Source organism: Bison bison, unplaced genomic scaffold, assembly GCF_000754665.1.
Source record: "Bison bison bison isolate TAMUID 2011002044 unplaced genomic scaffold, Bison_UMD1.0 scf7180017864379, whole genome shotgun sequence".
In the NCBI taxonomy this organism is placed as follows: Eukaryota; Metazoa; Chordata; class Mammalia; order Artiodactyla; family Bovidae; genus Bison; species Bison bison.
In genome coordinates this window covers 9,643,913-9,657,997 of record NW_011494951.1, presented here as the reverse complement: position 1 = coordinate 9,657,997, position 14,085 = coordinate 9,643,913, and the positions used below count along the sequence as shown (strand labels likewise).

Here is a 14,085-nt window from a genome sequence, read left to right as displayed (position 1 = left end):
GCGATAAGCTAACAAAATAAGTACAGGTGATGATAGGAGTGTAGGGAATCAGTGGGAAATTTTGGTGCAATGACCACCTTAGGAAGGCTGGTCAGGAGATGGCTCCCTAAGACTAGATGTTGGGAAGGGGTGTGGTCCAGGCAGAGGGCTCTGCAAGTGCAAAGGCCCTGAGGCAGAAAAGAACTTGCTGATTTTGAGGAAGTAAGCGAAGAACAAGGGGAGCAGAGGGGAGAAGTCAAGTCAGAAAAGTAATTGAGAGGAGATCATGCGGGCCTTTTAGACCAAGGAAACGGTTCTGAATCTTGCCTAATTACTAGGGGAAGATGGTGGATAGGTGGAAGCAGGGAGGTGGCCTCTGCTGACTCTTTTTTTTTTTTGAAAAATCATTTTGAAAAAAATCTGTGCTGGCCTCAAAGATGGAGAGAAGTCTTTGAAATAGAAACTCGAACCCCATGGCCCCCTCCAAACAGCCCCTGGTGGAGAGCGGGCAGGCAGGCAAGGCAGCAGAAATGGAGGGGGGGCTGCTGCTGAAGGAGACGGAACTGAACCTTCCCTTGTGAGTTTGTGTTGCAAGTGAACCTGAGCCCTTTGGGGGGCAGGGAGTGGGTTTCCATTGGCAGAGCTCAGCTGTCGTCATTAGGACCAACTCTGGCCTTTGGACTTGGCATCCCAAGTATAATATCAGATCAGACAGCTGGACCCAGGGGAGTGAGGACGAGCCTCCAGTTTCTTATTCCCTCTGAGCCTGCTTTGTCCCTGCAGGGCACTAGCCAAGCAGTCATTCCAAGGGTCTTCTGCCTTCTTGACTCAGGCTGGCCAAATCGAGTGGCTCGTTCCTCCTGATAAGCCCAGGAATCGGGGAATATCAAGTCGAGTGGCTCATTCCTCCTGATGAGCCCAGGAATCGGGGAATATCAGTGAGGCCCAGCCCCTATGGCCTTCCCTGGTGGCTCAGTGGTAAAGAAACCACCTGCCAATGCAGAAGATGTAACAGACGTGGGTCTGATCCCTGGGTTGGGAAGATCCCCTGGCGAAGCAAATGACAACCCGCTCCAATATTCTTGCCTCATGGGAAATCTCATGGACAGAGGACCCTGGCGGGCAACAGTCCATGGGGTTGCAAGAATGGAACACGACTGAAGAGACTTAGCACATGAAGGATTAACCCCATCCCCTTTGCCTCCTGGCACCATCCAGGGAAAACCAGCCTCCTTGAAACTTGCCCAAAATCTCATAAAACAAGTCCAAATCCTTTAAGTCCCTTCTAACATCCTTAGATGGAGAAGGAAATGGCAACCCACTTCAGTGTTCTTGCCTGAAGAATCCCAGGGGCGGGTGAGCCTGGTGGGCTGCCGTCTATGGTGTCGCACAGAGTCGGACTCGAATGTAGTGACAGCAGCAGCAGTCTCAGAGCTTAGCCACCTGCCCAAAGCCAAACAACAGTCAGCAGGCAGGACAGGCGCCTTACCGCCAAACTTCTCTCTTTCTACTAAACAATGCTGCCCCCTTCAGGAAATTTTAAATCATGTCCCTACTTATCCCCTGCTGCTGCTGCTGCTAAGTCGCTTCAGTCGTGTCTGACTCTGAGCGACCCCATAGAAGGAAGCCCACCAGGCTCCCCCGTCCCTGGGATTTTCCAGGCAAGAATACTGGAGTGGGGTGCCATTGCCTTCTCCGTACTTATCCCCAGTCAATCCTAAAGGAAATTGGAAGGACTGAAGCTGAAGCTCCAATACTTTGGCCACCTGACAAGGAGAGACAACTCATTGGAAAAGACCCTGATGCTGGGAAAGACTGAGGGCAGGAGGAGAAGGGGACGACAGAGGATGAGATGGTTGGACAGCATCACTGACTCAACGGACATGAGCTTGAGCAAGCTCCGGGAGCTGGTGATGGACAGGGAGGCCTGGTGTGCTGCAGTCCATGGGGTCGCAAAGAGTCGGACACGACTGAGTGACTGAACAACAATAACAACTTATCCCCAGAATGAAGTTGAGTCCTAACAGAAATTAGGATCCGGTGGCTCAGATGGTAAAGAACCTGCCTGCAATGCAGGAGTCAGTGGATTCTCAAATTTGAGGCTTTTGGAAGCCTGCGTTGAAGGTGAAGACCGCCACCTACTGGGAGGAGAAAGATTGACCGCATTCACTGAGGTGGTGAGGATTTTCTCAGCAGAATCTCAAAATCAGAAGGCTCTTCAGGCGGAAGGAAAGCTCAGAAATCACTCATTCAGTCACCTGGCAAATATTTATTGAGCATCTGCTATGTTCCAGGCACATTTATGAATACACCAGTGAACAAAATAGACAAGACCCTCTGTCCTGGGTGAATTCCATTCTACCAAAGCAAGACTGATAATAGACAATAAAGATAATGAGTATTACAGAGTATCCTAGCAATTTATAAATTCTATGGGGGGGAAAAGGGAAAATAGAACAGGAGAAGAGAGTCAGAAGTCATGGGGAAGAAGTGTCTGTGTTGGGTGTTAAACAGGGAGGACAGTAGATAACATTTGAGCAAAAGATCAAAGGAAAAAAGGAAGTTAGTCGCACAGACACCCACCACACTCTGGGCAAAAGGGACAGAGTTCACAATAGCCCTGGTGCCTGGTTGTTCCAGAAACAGCAGAGAAGCCAGTGTGGCTGGAGCAGCGAGCAAGGTGGACAATGGACGGAAGCGAGGTCAGAAAGGCGATCCCACTGGGCCATGAGTATGTCTCCTCATGGTGAACTGAGGAGGCATACTGGATGCTGAGCAGGGGAGGAGGCGCGTGACGTTACTTAGGTTTCACAGCATTTCTCTGACTGCTCTGTTAAATATAGTCTGAAAATCGGAAGAAGCAGAGAGAGGTTGGCAACTTTCTGGGTTGAGCTGCGCTCCCAGACCAGTAATCTGGACAAGTACCAATGGTGATTTGCACCAGGGTGGCAGACGTGATGAATTCTTGATTCACTGCAGAGTTCCTAACAGATAGGATAAGTGGTGTTAGAGAAGTAGGAGTCAATAATTCCAGGGTCTGGGGCCTGAGACGCTGGAAGGATGGAGTTGCCATTCCTAACAGATAGGATAAGTGGTGTTAGAGAAGTAGGAGTCAATAATTCCAGGGTCTGGGGCCTGAGACGCTGGAAGGATGGAGTTGCCATTCCTAACAGATAGGATAAGTGGTGTTAGAGAAGTAGGAGTCAATAATTCCAGGGTCTGGGGCCTGAGACGCTGGAAGGATGGAGTTGCCATTCCTAACAGATAGGATAAGTGGTGTTAGAGAAGTAGGAGTCAATAATTCCAGGGTCTGGGGCCTGAGACGCTGGAAGGATGGAGTTGCCATTCCTAACAGATAGGATAAGTGGTGTTAGAGAAGTAGGAGTCAATAATTCCAGGGTCTGGGGCCTGAGACGCTGGAAGGATGGAGTTGCCATGAACTAGGATGGAGAAGTCCTTGGGTCGAGGTGGTATTGATCAGGATATGTAATATATTGTATCGGTTCAGCTCAGTTCAGTCGCTCAGTCGTGTCTGACTCTTTGTGACCCCATGGACTACTGCATGCCAGGCTTCCCTGTCCATCACCAACCCTGGAGATTGCTCAAACTCAATTCCATCAAGTCAATGATGCCATCCAACCATCTCATCCCCTGTCGTCCCCTATTATGCTATAAACTATATATTAAATACCACACATTATGTACTATATGAAAACTATATACTACATATTATATCAAAGTAGAACATACACATGTATATTAAACTATAGGAATGCAAAAATTGGAAATATTAACAAATTTAACAAAATATATGCAACTTGTACTCTGAAAACAAAACATTGCTGTGAGAAATTTTCAAATGCCTAAGGGCTCCCCTGGTAGCTCAGATATTAAAGAATCTGCCTGCAATGCAGAAGACCTGGGTTCCCTGGGTAGGGACGATTCCCTGGAGAAGGGACTGTCTACCCTCTCCAGTATTCTTGCCTGGAGAATCCCATGGACAGAGGAGTCTGGCAGGCTACAGTTCTTGGTGTTGCAAAGAGTCAGACACAACTGAGTGATTAACATTTCAAGGAAATAGATATACCATATTTATGGGGTGGAAGGCTCAATATTAAGTTGGTAACAAATTCAGCATGTTTTGTTAAAAATATTGACAACTTGAGTCTAAATGTTATTATACAAGCTAGCCAAACCAATCAAAGGGAAAAAGCTGGAGGACTTACATTATTTGATTTCAAGATTTACTAAAGAGCTTCAATGATCTAGACAATGTAGGAACCATGAAAGAATTTATATAAATCAAAGAAGTAGAAGAGAGGGCAGAAAGAAACCCATACATACTTGATGCTATAGAGTGAATGTTTGTGTCCCCCCAAAATTCATAAGTTAAACCTGTTTCCCAAGGTGATAGTATTTGGCAGTGGGGCATTTGAATGGAATTAACATCCTCATAAAAGAGACCCAGAGAACTCCCTCCTTAATTCCTGTGAGGACACAGTGAGAAGGGGCCTTCTTTGAACCAGGAAGTGGGTTCTCAGCACACACTGAATCTGCTGACATCTTGGTCTTGGATGTTCAGCCTCCAGAACTGAGAAATAAATTTCTGTTGCCCATAAGCCACCCAGTCTATGCTATTCTGTTATAGCCTCTGAAATTGACTAAGACATGGTCAACTGACTTTCAGGAAGGGAGTCAAAGAAGGCAAGGGAAAGCTTTTTCCATAAATGATACTACAGTTGTGTCCGACTCTTGCATCCCTATGGATTGTAGCCTTCCAGGCTCCTCTGTCCATGGAGATTCTCCAGGCAAGAATACTGGAGGGGGTAGCCATGCCCTCCTCCAGGGGATCTTCCTGACCCAGGGATTGAACCGGAGTCTCCTGCTTGGCAGGCAGATTCTTTACCACTAGCACCACCTGGGAAGCCCAAATGATACTTTAGCAAAGAAGTTTTCATATGGAAAAAAAAAAACAACTGACTCTCACTTCACACCATACACAAAATTAACTAGAAATTGATCAAAGACCTAAAGCACAAGTTGTATAAAAGAAAATGAACAAATTGGATCTTATAAAGGTTTTTTTAAAGAAAATTTTGGTCCTTAAAACACTCCATTAAAGAAGATGAAAAGGCAAGTTACAAAGTGAAAGAAAACATGCTTAGGACACATCTGATATAGGACTCATTTGAAGATACCCTGATGCTGGGAAAGATTGAAGGCAGGAGGAGAAGGGGACGACAGAGCATGAGATGGCTGGATGGCATCACCGACTCAGTGGACATGAGTTTGAGTAAACTCTGGGAGTTGGTGATGGACAGGGAGGCCTGGCGTGCTGCAGTCCATGGAGTTGCAAGCAGTCAGACAGGACTGATCGACTGAACTGAAGTGATAATGGACTTGTATTCAGTATAAATAAAGCACCTACAACTCAATAGTAAGAACAAAAATCTGATTTTTAAAAAATTGGCAAAAGACTTGAATACATACTTCAATAAGTCTATGAGATGATGTTCAATGTTACTAGTCATGAGGGAAATGCAAATTTAAACCACCATTCAAATACCACTGCAAGCCCGCTAGAATGGCTAACACATAAAAGCCCGACAATAACAGTGCTAGCAAGAATATTCATACCCTGATAGTGAACACATAAAACTATGCCATTACCTTGTGAAACAGTGCAGCGGTTTCTTAAACAGCTGAACCACAATGGCTCAGCTATTTTATTTCTGGAAACTTACCCAAGAAAAATGAAACCGCATGTCTACACAGTAACTTGTATATTAATATTCATAGAAATTTTACTCATAATATCCAAAAAGTGAATCCAAGTCAAACACCATCAACAGATGAATGGATAAGCACAGTGTGGTATATCCACGCAAGCGACCACAGTGCAGCAATAATAGGGAAGGAACTATTAGTACAACACGGATGAATTAAAAAATACCACGCCACAGCCGCGAAGGACACCAGAGACAAAGATATGGAGCATGTAATTCTGCATGCATAAACTTCAAAGAAAAAAAGTAAACTAACAGAAAGTAGAGGTACCCTACTCAATATCAAGACATTAGTAATTTAAACAATGTGGAGTGGTTTAGAGATAAAAAGATCATAAAACATATTAGAGCCCAGAAATGAACTAATAAACCTGATATGCAACCAAAGTGGCATTATAAAGCCCTTCATAAATAATAGATCGTTTAATAGATGGAACTCACAGAACTGACTATCCAACTATAGGGGAAAAAATGAATTAGGTTCCTACATTATACCACACACAAAAATATATTCCAAAAGTATGAAACACTAATAAAATCAAATATTTAAAATTTTTTTATTATATGTGACATTTTGGGGCCTCTGGTAGAAAATAAGTTCTTAAATAAGATACAAGGGACTTCCTTGGTGGTCCAGTGGTTAAAATTCCAAGCTTCCAATGCAGAGGGTATGGGTTCGATCCCTGGTCAGGGAATTAAGATCCCACATGCCCTGCAGTATGGCCTTTTGAACATACTGTTCAAAAATGAACATTTTTTTAAAGATGCAAAAATGCACAACCATAAAAGATAATATGAGTATATTAAAATCTTCAGTAAGACAAGGGACCTGATAAATAAAGTCAGGTCAGACCACAGATAGGGAGAAGTTATTTGCAAGCCACATAACTGATAAACGTTTAGAATCTTTATACATTCAGTATGAAGGAAAAAATTCAATATAAAAAACAGGCAAAAGATAAAAATAGGCATTTCACAGAAGAAACCAGAATGACTGATACACACATTGGAAAGTGATCAATTGTGTTAGTAATCAGGGGAACAAAAATTAGAGCCACAAAAGATGAGCAAAACATTTTGACAGTTTCCAAGTGCTGGTGAGGATGCATGGTAACAAGCAAATTCACACTACTTTTGTGAAGGGAAATTGATACCACAAATTTGGAGTCCAGTTTGACCATATGTGATGTAGCAGACAACTTTGCTTTCCAACCCGAATAGATATCCTTCACTCTTCTTCCCTACTGACAAAGCGTGTCTCCTATCATAGAGATTCCAAATATCAAACACTCACTTTGCAAGCCTCCTCTGCAGTTTGGGGAGCCATGTACACCAGTTCTGGCTAATGAAGTTCAAGGAGGAAGCACAGAGGCAATTGAAGGAGGGCTCTGGGAAGGATGCTATTCCTTGATAAGGAGACTTGCAAGGAAGGCAGACTTGCCATCCCCCTGCTCTCTTCTCCTGGGCATCATGGTGTAAGGACATAATGCCTGGAACCGCAGCAGCCGTCTTGTGACAAGAAGCACAAGGATGAAAGCCACCCTAGGGAGATGGAGGAATGGAAGGTCCCAAGTGATGCGTGAGCTGCTGAACCTACCCAAGGACCACCCCACTTCTGTATGTCCTGTTATGTGTGTCTATTAAAAACCTCTTGTTTTAGACCTCTTATAGTTGAGTATGCTTTTTCTTGTCACCAAAAGTATCTTCACTGATACACCCACTGTTATGAGCTAAACTGTGTTCCCTAAAAGATGTTTAAGTTCTAACTGCCAGTCCCTCAGAAGGTGACCTTATTTGGAAATAGGATCTTTGCAGATGATCAAGTAGAGGTGAGAATAAGGGTGATCCTTTACTCAGTATGACCAGGGTCCTCAGAGAGGGTAGAAAATTTGGACCTAGAAACAGACACACACAGAAGGAAGAAAATGTGGAGACCCAGGGAGAATGCCATCTGCTAGACAAGGAATGCCTGAGGCGTCTAGAAACTGGAGAGAAGCCCGGAACAGAGGCTTCCTCATGGTCCTCGGAAAGAGCCAAGCCTTCTAACACTCTGACTTCGGACTTCTGGCCTCCAGAACTGTGGGGCAAGAAATTCCCATTGTTCAAGCCACCCAGTTTGTGGCGGTTTGTTAGGGTGGCTCTAGCAAGCTAATGCACCCAGGAAGGGGGAAAACGGCACTCTGTGGCTTAGGAACTCTGTCTCTAGCTAAACATCTGAGAAAAAACACAGGCACAAGTAGACGTGAGTGTTTCAGCATGGTTTAGGTCAGCGAAAACTGAGAATAAGGGAGAATTTGCTGTGTAAAACAGAGTGCTCAACCCAGTGTTCTGCGACCACCTAGAGTGGCAGGATGGGAAGAGAAGTCCGAGGCAGGCTCAGAGGAAGGCGTGTGTGTACCTGTACTGACTCATGTTGATCTGGGGCAGAGACCAACACAAAACACCGTAGAGCAACTCTCCTCCAATAACTGTATTTTGTTCTACACTTCTCAATGCTGTACAATTACAATCTGTGATAGTTAAAAAAGAAAGAAAAAATTTTAAAATAAATATATTAAATGTATACCTTTAGAAAAAGGAATTCATAAATGTAGGATACAGTCATTCACTAGGCTACTATGCAACACTTAAAATGAATGAACTAGTGTTCATATAGCAACATAAATAAATCATTAAAATAATGTAATTGAAATCACCAAAACATATTGGTAAGTGGAAAAAAGCAAAGTTCATTCTACAGGGCAAAAACACAAAACAAATACAAACTAGATTTCAAATGTAGTATCATCTTCCCTTTTCAGATTGACAAAAATCAGAAAGTTTTTAAAACATCCTGCGTAGTTGGCATATGGGGAAATAAAGCTTTGCTGCCTCATGAAGAGGATTGCTTCATCAAGAGAAGTGTGTCCATGTTTTCAAAATGTAGAGTGGTAAATATTTTGACTTCTAGGATTCTGTCTCACAAACCCAAGGATTTTATTGCAGCATAGTTTGCAATCTATTGCAAAAGTTTAAAAAGTTTAAAGTGAAGTCGCTCAGCTGTGTCCGACTCTTTGCGACCCCATGGACTATAGCCTACCAGGCTCCTCCGTCCATGAGATTTTTCAGGCAAAAATACTGGAGTGGGTTGCCATTTCTTTCTCCAGGAGATCTTCCCGACCCAGGAATTGAACCCAGGTCTCCCGCATTGGAGGCAGACGCTTTACCATCTGAGCCACCAGGGAAGTTTTAAAACAACCTAAATGTCCATCAATACAAGTCTGCTGCTGCTGCTGCTGCTGCTAAGTCGCTTCAGTCGTGTCCGACTCTGTGCGACCCCAGAGATGGCAGCCCACCAGGCTCCCCTGTCCCTGGGATTCTCCAGGAAAGAACACTGGAGTGGGTTGCCATTTCCTTCTCCAATGCATGAAAGTGAAAAGTGAAAGTGAAGTCGCTCAGTCGTGTCCGACTCTTAGCGACCCCATGGACTGTAGCCTACCAGGCTCTTCCATCCATGGGATTTTCCAGGCAAGAGTACTGGAGTGGGGTGCCATTGCCTTCTCCTAGAATTTGGTAAATCTATAAAGTGGAACACTATTATAGAATGAGACAGAACTACATTGATAATCAAGATACACTATTGAGTGAAAAAAAAAGTGAGACACAGATGAAAGACTGTGTGCAGAAAAAAAGAATACGTGCATATGCGCTCATATATTCAGAAGATATTTCTAGAAAGATATAGGTGAATCAAGTATTTCTTGCATCTGAGAAAGAAGAAAACTGAGGGAAGATGTACTTTGATTTTTATCTCTAACATGTTGTTTCTTTGAAAACTAGGGGGGAAAGATCGGAAGGAAGTATGACAAAAGTTTTATTGTCCATTAATTCTGCATGATGAGTAAATGGATATTTGTTCCACAGATATTTCAGTGTGTTTAACATTGTCATGATTTAACGTGTTTAAAAGAAAAGACCTGAGAGGATATATGAACCGAGGAGTAAGGAATATTGAACAAGGAGAAGCATGAAGAAAACTGGACCTGTCAAATGCAAAACGTACAACATTCAGCATAAACGGATACGTTCATAATCTTGGTTTCCGAACCTTTAAAGTTATTTTTTATTTTAAAGATCAACAATTCATGAATGGAACAGCACCCAATTTAGCAGACAGAAAGGAGCTCCAAAAAGCTGCACAAAATGAAATATGAGTGGGAACAAAGAAGTTATACTAGACAAGAAAAAAAAAATGCAAGCCTTTTAAATTTTTTACCAAGAAGTATTTAAACATGAAATCAGATCCCCCAAATACAGTTACCTTTGATCTCAGTCTCACACATTCCTCTGTAGTTTTAAATCTCTCCAAGTTTCCATACAAAACTGCATGTTTTCCATCTTTCTTTACTCTTAAAGAATCCCCAAGGAGATTTTATTACTGCTGTAGACAAGCTAATTCATACACAGACTTTTACTCCGAAAAACCAAGATAATGAAGGAAGAAATTTTATTATGCATTTTACAATGTTTAAACTGTGGGGTGCCAAAGACAGAAACCACTTTATAATCTTTGTTTGATAGTCACAATAAGAGAAAAGAAACATCTTAACCATGGCAAGGCGAGTGTGGATCATGGCTAAGTAAAAGCATGGGCGGAATTGTTAACATCACTTCAAATCAAGCTTTCCTAACTGCTTCAAAACATCCAGAGACTCAAGAGGTAGATAGCTTTCTGCTATATAAATGCATTCAGGTAGAATGTAGATTAGCAATTTTTTCAATGTCATATTATGGGGGAAATTTGAATTTCATCTATAAAACTACTTAGCTGAAGCCACCCATTTAAGCAGGTATACAGCTTCCTTTTGTGAATCTCCTTAATTTTTCTGGTATGCCCCAGAATTTAGAATTCCAATTTGGGGCTTCCCTGGTGGCTCAGACGGTAAAGCCTACAATGCAGGAGACCTGGGTTCAATCCCTGGGTTGAGACGATCCCCTGAAGAAGAACATGGCAACCCACTCCAGTATTCTTGCCTGGGAAAATTCCATGGATGGAGGAGCCTGGCAGGCTATAGTCCATGGAGTCACAGAGTCGAACTTCACTTCACTTGGGGGTTAAGTGATTTTGTATTCTTCTCTACATTAAAAAAAATTTTTTTTTCCAAGTGTTCTAAAAAGGGCATGTTTTATTTTTAAAATTAGAAGAAAAGTCACTGCAAGGAGAAAGAATGTCATTCTCATGCACCACTTATTCAAGCTTCTGACCTCAGGTTTCACGTTCTCTTTTATCTTTAAAAACAACCTTCTCATGATCCCTCCCAGTTTCAGAGCAGGTATTTACTGGTGATATTAAACCAAACAAACAAACAAACCATGATCTCCTACTGAGAGAGTCAATTCCTAGGCAGGTTGATAAGAAGTTCAGGGTTCCCAAGGAGGAGATAAGAGTCTGGAATTCTCAAGGAGGAGGAAAGAACAAACTTTTTTTCCTCTACATTCCTTGGTCTTAGTCACATAAAACATTTTTTCTTTAAGCCTGGAACTGATGATTACACAACAAACGACTCAGTTTAAACTCTGTCCTAAGGATTATATAACAACAATGTATCCTGCTTGAGGACAGTTTCTCCTTCCTGAAAACCTTCTGGCTAATCCTGTTATCTTAAAATGTAAATTATGGGAGTGGGTCTAGTAAAATTTTTACAACCTTGAGACATTCTTTTGATTTATTGGAATAATTAATTAAAAAATATACGACTCCCTTGCAAACACCAGCAAGGGGGGCATCCTCCATGCCCTTCTGATGTCTATGTCAGAAGCTTTCTCCGAGCCTTTTCTTAACTTGAATAAAACTCTGCTACACAAAAGCTCTTGAGTGATCAAGCCTGGTCCCTGGTCCCGAAGCTAAATCTTCTTCAGAGATCACGAATCCAGCATCGTTCACCATAAGCTGTCACTACTCTCCACTCAGATCAACTACAAAACTTGTGAATATAATCACTCGTTCCCTTCCAGGCACACACGGAAGCAATTCTTGATTTCATCTAGCACTGAGTTTCATGTTTCAGTCTCACCATCTTGCATCTGTTCTTTACACCGTGAGTGTGTGTGTGTGTGACAGTCGCTCAGTCGTGTCTGACTCTTTGTGACCCCATGGACTGTAGCCCGCCAGGCTCCTCTGTCCTTGGGGTTTTCCAGGCAAGAGTACTGGAGTGGGTTGCCTTTGCCTTCTCCAGGGGATCTTCCCGATCCAGGGATCGAACCCAGGTCTCCTGCATTGCAGGCAGATCTTTACACCACAATTCATTTAAGGAAAAGTTTGTCCGGGTAGTTTTCTGAACTGAGGCAAGAAAAAGATATTTAATTGCAAAAAAAAAAAAAAAATGCAATGCCTGACCATTTCTAAAATCATTAATTGCAAAAATGAAAAAAGAAACTCTTAACTGACCCATATTTAACTGAGTCTCTGCGTTACCCACCAGCATTTTTCACTCCCTCTATACAAGTTGCTTGCCTTCTACACAATTACTAGGCTACTTCCTAGGATACCCAAGAGCTTCCACTTTTACTCATTTGGTTCTTTATTTACCTATTCTTAAGTAGGTGTATGCCTATTCTTTTTGCTTTAATTATACCCTTTCATTAAATTGTTCGCAAATAAATTGGATGCATGAAAAAAGAAAAACTTTTTTCCTGTGAAAACTAAGTTGAACTTTTGGGTAAAAACGACCAAGATGAGTCACTTTAAAAATGTTGCTGAGTTTGATATCGGTAGGTCAGTTGTCAAAGACCTTAGAAAACCGTAGAAATTTAGACGCATTCTTTACCTAGACAATTTCTCCGTCCACTTCAAAGAAGCTGTCTCTCAAACTAGCCCCAATTTCTCCCATCTTGGATCCTCCCCTTATCCATCCAAGCACCATGTCACTTCTGCTCTCCTTTCCGGCAAGACTCCTAGGGAGAGCTGTCTAGTTACAATTTCCAATTCCTCTTTTCCCTTCTTCTTCAGTCCACTATGACAGGCTTTCACCATGACCACTCCTCTAAAACCCATCTTGTCAAGTCATTGATCCATTGGTCAATTTTCAGTTTTCATCTTGTTTAGCCAGTCAGAATTACTTGAAGAAGACCAGTGACACTTCCTCCACATGAAACATCAGCTTGAATTTCTATGCACAGTTGACTTTCACATTCATATCTTCGCCCAGACCTCTCCCCAGTACCCTCATTCATAGCAACCAGCATCCTATTCAATGTCTGCACTTCAGTGACAACGGACAATGCAAAGCTAATACATACAGAACCAAGCTGGTGGTTCCTGGCCCAACTTGCTTCACCTGAGTCTTTCCCTTGTTAATACAGGGAAATGCATTTTTCTGGTAACTCAGCCCACAAACCTCAGAGGTTTTTTGTTTTTTTTTTATTCTTTTTTTCTAATATCCTATATTCAAGTCCATGGCAAATCACACGAAATCTGTTTTCAGAATATATCCCCTTCTTACCCCCATCCATCAAGACCAACTCTGCAATCACTTCTCACCTCAACAACTACATGAACTTCTCCATGGCTTCCATGACTCTTCCTACCATCTATTCTCAACCCAGCAACCAGAGGGATCCCTTTAGTACTGTGTCAGACACTTGTACCCCACTATTCATCATTCTATACATCACTATTCATCACTAGTGGGATGCATCCTATATCCTAAGGACCAAAAGAATCATAAAGATATTTACACATTTTGCTAATAACAATAATAATACACATATAATTATTTAATTATTTCTTATATACATATGAAAGAAAATACATGATTATGTTAATGCTATTAGGAACCAAGATTTTTAGTATCAGAGAAAGATATAAACATAAATTTAAAAATATTAGATTAAAAACCTTGCATCCTTTACATTGGAATAATCAGTATGAGCTCTTAACTTCTCTTTCTTGAAAAGGATATATTTTCTAGCATCATCTATTAAAAAGGCCAAATAGTTAATGATTATCCAGTGGCAATTAGCACTCTGATGTAGTTTGAATAGTGATCTAAGGAACTGATACTCATTCAATTCAGTTCAGTTCAGTCGCTCAGTCGTGTCCAACTCTTTGCCACCCTATGAACCACAGCACACCAGGCCTCCCTGTCCATCACCAACTCCCAGAGTCCACCCAAACCCATGTCCATTGAGTTGGTGATGCCATCCAACCATCTCATCCTCTGTTGTCCCCTTCTCCTCCCACCTTCAATCTTTCCCAGCATCAGGGTCTTTTCCAATGAGTCAGCTCTTCGCATGAGGTGGCCAAAGTATTGGAGTTTCAGCTTCAACATCAGTCCTTCCA

At 42.2% G+C, this 14,085-nt stretch overlaps 1 protein-coding gene across 2 annotated transcripts in view; it reads right to left on the bottom strand.

The window, feature by feature from the left end:
* The window catches only part of CD38 (CD38 molecule), a 54,855-nt gene that overhangs the window by 21,816 nt on the left and 18,954 nt on the right, over nt 1–14,085 (bottom strand). The gene's annotated exons all lie outside the window — the stretch shown is intronic.